Source organism: Pteronotus mesoamericanus, unplaced genomic scaffold, assembly GCF_021234165.1.
Source record: "Pteronotus mesoamericanus isolate MK-2021 breed Mesoamerican mustached bat unplaced genomic scaffold, CSHL_Meso_final contig_73, whole genome shotgun sequence".
NCBI lineage: Eukaryota > Metazoa > Chordata > Mammalia > Chiroptera > Mormoopidae > Pteronotus > Pteronotus mesoamericanus.
In genome coordinates this window covers 6283527-6291615 of record NW_026555245.1, presented here as the reverse complement: position 1 = coordinate 6291615, position 8089 = coordinate 6283527, and positions in this window count along the sequence as shown.

Here is an 8089-nt window from a genome sequence, read left to right as displayed (position 1 = left end):
TTGGTTTGAGAGAAACTAAAGACAGAAAGTATTAACCATTTATAAATAAACAAAAATGAAAGCTCTACCAATCAACAGTTGTTTAGTATGACTAATGCAACACCCAAAGGAAATTTTATAGCCTCAATTCCCTTATTGGAAAATAAGAATGGGTTTAAAAAACTCAGTAATTGATAAAAGAAACAGCAAAATAAACAAGAATGTACAGGAAATAATAAATGAAATTAATGACATAGGTACAGAAAACACCAACCAGTGGACTCTGTCTATAAAACCAAAGCTACTTCTTTGAAGTAGTGTATGAATTAGACAAAACCTTTGGTAAGTCTGATCAAGAAATAAAAAAGATGTACACTTTAGAAACAAAGGAGAAAATTACAGATTCAGATGAAATTGAAAAAACTTTTAGAAATGTAATGTTTTTGATCTTAAAATAACACATTCAAAATCTTTTTGAAAAGGAATGCTTTTCTAGGAAATGATAAATTACTAAGATTATTTCAAGAGGTGGTAGAAAACCTAAAGAGACCTGTATTCATAGAAGAAATTGACAAGGTAATAAAAATATCTATCCCACAAGAGATACAAGGCCTTGACTATTTAATACTATTTAATGGACTTCAAATCTCAAATGCTTAAGAACTAATTACATAACTAGAAGGAAATTACTCTAATTCAACTGTCGTTTTATATAGTTGATGTACCAAAACTGATAATGACTGTGCGCGCGCACACGCACACACACACACACACACACACACTAAATGACCACTTTGGCCAACAGGACTTATGAACAGTAATACAGAACTCCAAGTAAAATGTTATTAAATTGAATTCATTATTGCCAAGTAGTAGTAATCCAAGGGATGCAATAATAATTAAACACTAGGAAATTTTTTCATGTATTTTACTATATTAAAAAGAGGAAAAACCTTTGGTTCATCCCAATAGGGTTAAACAACATTTGATGTAAGTCAATACCTATTTGTGATTTAAAATAATTTAAAAAATGACTATAGGCTAGTGAGAGAAGGCAACTTTGTTAACATTAGAGAGAGTATCTACCAAAAATATAAGGCAAATACAAAATTTTTATAGTAAAATAAAACATAACGTTGAAAGAAGGAGCAAGACAGGAAAGCTTGTTATCACTACCCTTACTCAAAATTATAATGAAAGAACTAGCTGCAGCTTTTAGATATTAAGGAATAGTATGAGAGGAAATGCATATACTATTGGGAAGGAAAAGACAAAATATTCCACTATAATACACCTATACACATATATGTATGGTTATATATATATAGATATGTATATATTTATATAAAATCTGTCTACAAAATCCAAAAGAATCAACTGAAAAAATTTAGCCCTTGAGTATTTAGTTAAAACTACAATATCAACTTGTATAAACCAAAAAAAGATTTAACTGATGGTCATGGGAACTCTCTAAAATTTAAGAGAAATACCATGGTTTGGTGTGGGAACACTTAAAATTTAAAAGATGTCAGTTCTGTACAATTAATATATAAATTCAATGCAGTTCCAATTATAATTTCAGCACAATGTTAAATGTAATTAGATATATTGATTTTTTTAAATTTTAATTTGTTTATTTTTATTAAATTTATTGAGGTGACATTGGTTAATGAAATTATATAGGTTTCAGGAGTAAAATTCTATAGTACACATCGGTACACTGTATTGTGTTTTCACTGCCCCAAGAAGTCTCCTTTCATCAGCATTTAGCACCCTCATTCTCCTTTCTTACCTCCCCACAATCCCCTTTCCCTCTGGTAATCACCATATTGTTCTCTATGAGATCTTTTTTTTTCTCTTAATCCCTTCACCTTTTTTACCCAGCCCCCCATCTCCTCCCCTCTGACAGCTGTTAGTCGGTTTTCTATATCTATGGGTCTATTTCTATTTTGTTAGTTTATTTTATTCATTAGATTCCACATATGAGTGAAATCATATGGTATTTGTCTTTCTCTGACTGGCTTTTTTTTCACTTAGCATAATACTCTCCAGGTGCATCCACATTGTTGCAAAAGGTAAGATTTCCTTCTTTTTTATGGCTGATTAATATTCCATTGTGTAAATGTACCACAGCTTTTTTATCTACTCATCTACTATTGAGCACTTGAGCTGCTTTCAAATCTTCACTATTGTAAATAACACTACAATGAACATAGGGGTGCATACATTCTTTCAAATTAGTGTTTCAGGTTTCTTAGATGTATTTCCAGAAGTGGGATTGCTGAATCATAAGGCAGTTCCATTTTTAATTTCTTCGAGGAAACTCCATACTGCTTTTCACTGTGGCTGCCCCAATCCGCATTCCCACTAGCAGCGCACAAGGGTTCCCTTTTTTTCACATCCTTGCCAACACTTGTTTGTTTAGATACATTGATTTTAAAAATTTTGGGGGGACAAAATGTAAGATGGGAGTTGCACATATGTTCATTTTATTGTTAGTCTTTATATCTCAAATGCATTTTAAAATTAATATTTATCTCTTTGATATGTAGTCAAAGTTTTAAAAGGGAGAGAAAACATTCAGTATTACCCATAATAATTTTGAAAAAGAACAATGAAGGAGGACTTGTTCTACCAGATGTCAAAACAGGACACGTAGCCATAGCATTTGAAGTGGTGTTGCAATGACTGGAGAAGGGATAGACAGAGACTTAACAATAGATGTGAGAGAGTCCTAAGTATGAGCAGGTATTTACTCTATGGAAAAGTTTGCATTTCAGATAAGAGAGTAAAGTGTGGACTATTTAATAAATGGTGCTGGGAACATTAGCTATTTATTTGGAAAGAAAATAAAGTGAGAGCCCTGTCCCTTAGATACATAAAAATGAATTCCAGATGCATCAAGAAGCCAAGTGTAAAAATAAATATCTAAATAAATATAAGTATTAGAAGAAAATGTAGGAAAATATAACTCAGGGTGGAAAAGTTTTGTTTGTTTTTTTTTTAAGAGAAAGCAAAAATTCAGGAGCTGTTAAAAAAATGAACTGATTTTTAAAACAAAATTTAAAACTTCTGTAGGATAAAAGAAAATAAAAATTGTACTGACAAAATGTCATAAATCGTGTTGGTAGCATGTATAATTCAAAATGGATAATGTATAGAATTCCTAAAAGTAATTTAAAATACTTCCTAAAATCCATAGAAAATAGAAATTACAGAAAAAGGAGTAACAGAAAGTAGATTTTGCCCATGAAATTGGCAAAATTAAAAAAATTTGATAATAGCCAGTGTTGGTGAGAGAGTGAAAAAACAGGTACTAACACATGGTAGGTAGAAGTGTAAAGTGATAGTTATTTTGGCAATACCTACTAAAATTAAAACCAGACATTCCTGTAAAATCAGGATTTCCACCATGTGCACAAAATAATACACACGTAAATGTGTATGGATGGCATTCTTGATTATAATAGCCCCCAATTGAAAAGACCTAAATGTCCATCAGGAGAATCCATAATAATTTATGGAACATCCATACTCTTGAATGCAAAGTGGCAGTTAAAAAGAATAACAGAGTTCTGTTTATTAACTTGAAAAGAGCTTTGACACATATTAAAAAATAATAATAAAGTGGCAAAATCATCTGGAAGGATATACACCAAACCGTAAAGAGAGACGCCATCTGGAATGGGAGGAAAAAGATTGTGAGGAAAGATGTACTTTCATTGCTGATATTTATATAAGCTTGTAGATAATTTGTATTGTTTGTTGTCTTCCATATATTTTAAGAAACATGTATTCTCCTTTCAGACTTCTAATTATTAGAAGGGAAAAGTTGTAATTTCACTAGTTTATTTTTGATACATTTATTTTTGATACATTTTGTAATGACATACCATTACAAAAGAGAAATACAGCATTAGATTTTTATTACGTGTTATGCTCATTATTTCTTCACTCAATACTATTCATTGGGCGGCCATACGTGCACAGAACACTGGCTCCTCAGGCACAGTGCCTGAGAGCTAGCATGTTCTCACACCAGGAAAACTGGTTGATTTGCCTGGAAGATCATCTTCCCTGTGACTAAGTGGAGACAGAAGCATAGAGCACCCTGCCCAAGCAATTTTGCGGACCTCTAATGTCAACTGAACAGAAATTTCTTTGCAATAAAGGTCAGCCCAGTGCTGTTTTGTGCGGCAGATGAAAAAGTCACTGGAACTAAGAACTTCTCTGACTTTCACATGCAGAAAATCAGGTCTCTTTGCCCTTCCAGGTTTGCAAGATCTGTCATTCACAGAAGGAAGTCAAATCTGAAGTATTATGCTCCCTAACTAGCCAGGATGGCTATTGTCAATGCCATGTACTTTTCACTGGGATGGTAACAAATTTAAACTGACCAGTATACAATTTCCAAACCAATTTCTTTATTTCTCTTTTTTGCTCTTAAAAGATAGGCATTTAAAAATGCCCATTTACTATTTTAAGTTACATTCACTTTTGTCCAAGAGTCTTAACCGTAATAGTAATTTAACCTTGATTTGTCAATATGAATACACAAAGCTTTGAAAAACAAACAAACAAACAAACAAACAAACAAAAAACCCCTCTGCCATTCCATTTCTTTAGGAGGGAGAGCAGAGAGGTGCTACAGAAAGGGGCTCCCCTAGGAATCAGAAAATTTGTGTTTGAGACTTGCCTTCCAGGACTTTTTTTGTTGTTGTTATATTTGCCGTACTTTAAATTCTATTTTTCAATTATAGTTTACATTCAGTATTATTTTGTATTAGTTTCAGGTGTACAACCGAGTGATTAGATATTTATATAATTTACAAAGTGATCACCGTGATAAATAATACCCATCTTGATAGGGGAACTCAGGAGTTAAAGATTTTAGCCTTAGATGATAGGCTTAAGTGATTATTTCATGTGGAAGGCTGGAATGCAGGAGCACAGGACTCCAGGGGGAGGAGCAATTCACCCTTGGTGCCCCAGGGGCTCTGCAAGCCGTGGAGACTGTCTCGGAGCCATCGTGTTGGGGGCGGGGCGGGGGGGGGGGAATGCCTGGGATGCAGAGGAAGAATTGTTGATCAACAGGTAAAGAAGTACTAGGAAAATCACTACAGGACTGCAACTCTTATCCCTGTAACCTTCTCACCAAACCCCTTACCGACCCTTCCTTCTCCTTATAAAAAGGGCAGCTTGGAATGAGATAAGATGGTTTTTGAGGGTACATAACCTGCCCTCTTCTCACATCACTGGCCATCTGAATAAAGCGCCCATAAATATTCAGTTCTTGTCTCTACTTATTGGTTCTGGTAGTAACAGGCAGCATGAACACGGACTTTTCCCGTTTCAATCTGACACCATACACAGCTATTACAATATTGACTATATTCCCTGTGCTGTACTTAACATCCCTGTGACTATTCTGTAACTACCAATTTGTACTTCAGCTTTTCCACTATGTCCCCCCCAACGCCTTCTGCTCTTGCAACCATCAGTCTGTTCTCTGCATCTATGAGTGTGTTTCAATGTTGTTTGCTCATTTATTATGTTCATTAGATCCCACATGTTAGTGAAATCATATGGTATTTGTCTCTCTCTAACTGACTTATTTCACTTAGCATAGGCCTGCCTACCAGGACCTTTTGCAGGTCACTAAACTTCTCAGCCTCATGTTGTATCAGCTGTGAAATAGAAAGATAGAGGGGAAACAGGAAAATGGGGGTGAGGAGGGAGGGAGGAAGGGAGAATGTAGGTAATGGAGGAAGAAGGCTTTGAAACGTATAAAGCCACAGACTACCATGAAAGTTTATACAAGCACATTGCTCCCCTTCTTACACACACACACACACACACACACACACACACACACACATGCGCACACACGCACATATTTTAGATTTCTGATCTCTTTATGTTCTCTTTAAAGTAGGCGTTTGGACTCCTCCTGACATACTCAGCTCCATCTTTTGTCATATGTACCCACTGATCTCAAGGCACCTGAGGCCTTGGATTTAGTTCTATTTTTTAGGCAGCCCCTGTTTTCTCTCAGAGGTGCATTTAGCTTAGTGTCAAAAGCACAGTGTGTTCCCTTTCTGTTAACTTAACCTCTGTGATGTTTTTTAAAAATCAGATTCGAAAGAACAGGGACCCTGGAAAGCCTGTGATATGTAAATATTTAGCCAGGCAGATAGGGATAGTAAGCATTTTCTCTCTTAACACAAAACATGATTTTATTTGCTAAAGCTACAGTCTTGTTTGATAATCCATCAGTTTATTATTAGGTATGTGGTGAGACATAATGCCACAGGGAGATAATCAAGAACCTTCACCCTATACTACAGGGTTGATTAGTGACTGGAGCCTTCTGGAGGGGATTATGTTAAACACAGCTTTTCTATTTACAGGTGATTTCCTCCAAACACTTTTAACCATTCTGCTCCCAGCCTAAGTAAGTAGGTCATATGAAAACTTTCAAAGAAGACAAGTCTTTGCAGGTGTGGAACAACTAGATGTATCTCTTTACCAGGCCCCTTTAAGTCCTTGTTGCATGCTCAATGCGTTTCCGAATCAGAGATAAAGAGATAAAGTGCTCCATTGAAGACAGTATTTAAAAAAACAAACAAAAAGAAAAGCCTAGTTTGAAAAGAGAACAGGAAATCCTTCCACCCAGGTGACATTGGGATCCCTGCCCTAAGTATTAAGTCCAGTACACTGGATTAGAGAAACTGCAATTTTAACATAACAGTGACTTGTAAGGTCTGTCGTAGATGTAATCTCTCATTCCTGAACCACAGGCAACATCCCACAGGGCATCCTCAGAGACCCTCAAGGTCAACGTTGGGATTCCGAACTCCAGGGGACAGAAATATGGTAGGTGGAATGGTGCCCTGGAGTGCTGCAAAAAGGCCGCGCTTCTTCTGGTCCCTGGTGCGAGGCAGAGCAGCATTTCTTTCTACTCATTTCTGACCACCCCACTCTTCTCTTCCTTGTATTTTCTCAGGATTCCCCACTATGCAGAACGCCTCCACTGGCAAATCTAGTCTTCAAGTGGCAGGCCTGTGGCTACGTGACTGCTTTCTGGCTACCGAAAGTAGAGGCTGTGTGGTTCTGCCGGGCTCTGCAAGGGTACTGTGTCCAGGGGTAGTATCTCACTTGAGCCTCTCCTGAGATAAGCAGAGGAGGGAACTGAGTTTCAAAGAACTGAAGTATCTTGTCTACATTTACACAATCGATGACTTCTTCCCTTCTTTGTTCCTTTCCAATCTTCTTCCTTTTCTCTTTTTTTTTCTCCTTGGAAGACATTTTTTAAGAATGTAGACTCTGAAACTAGATACTTGCTTTTTAAATCCCTGGCCCTGCATGACCTTGGACGAGTTACTTCTCTTGGTATTCCTAAATCTCTGGTATAAAATGAGGATAACAATATTGTTTACTCCATCTGGTCATTGAGAGGATAAAGTTGGTGAATACAAGTATAGCACTTCTTATAGCATCCGGCACATAGCAAACACTTAATGAGTTTTAGTTATTATCTTTATTATTGTTGCCGTTTCCTTCCATCCCCCCATTTATCCCCTTATCAAACATTACTTGAATGTCCTCTCTGGTGGGCATTGTGCTACTCTAGGGAAATGAGTAAGAGAGGGTCCCTTTTCCACAGAACTCATGTGTATGAGGAGACAGACCATCGGGTAAGTGCAAGGGATGGTCACATAGCAGACGTATGCCACGGCCTCTGTGTTATCACAGATGAACTGTTGGGTGCCCTTGGCTAGCTGGGAAAATCTCATGAAGAGGAGACCTGCCGTTTGAGTTGCACACTGGAGATGAAGCCAGTGTCCTCTACACCAGCAGTAAAGGGACAGGTAGAGGGGCCAGTGTGCAGGAAACCACTGCAGGAGCCTGGGAATGAGAAGTTATATTTAGTTAGTTAGGGCTGCCATAATAAAGTACCACAGATGGTACTTTAATTACCCTTAAAAAGTGGAAATTAATTTTTTCCACAATTCTGGAGGCTAGAAGTCCAAGATCTAGGTATCAGCAGGTTTGATTTCTTCTGGGGCCCCTCTCTGTGACTTGCAGGCAGCTGCTTTCTCGTGGTGTC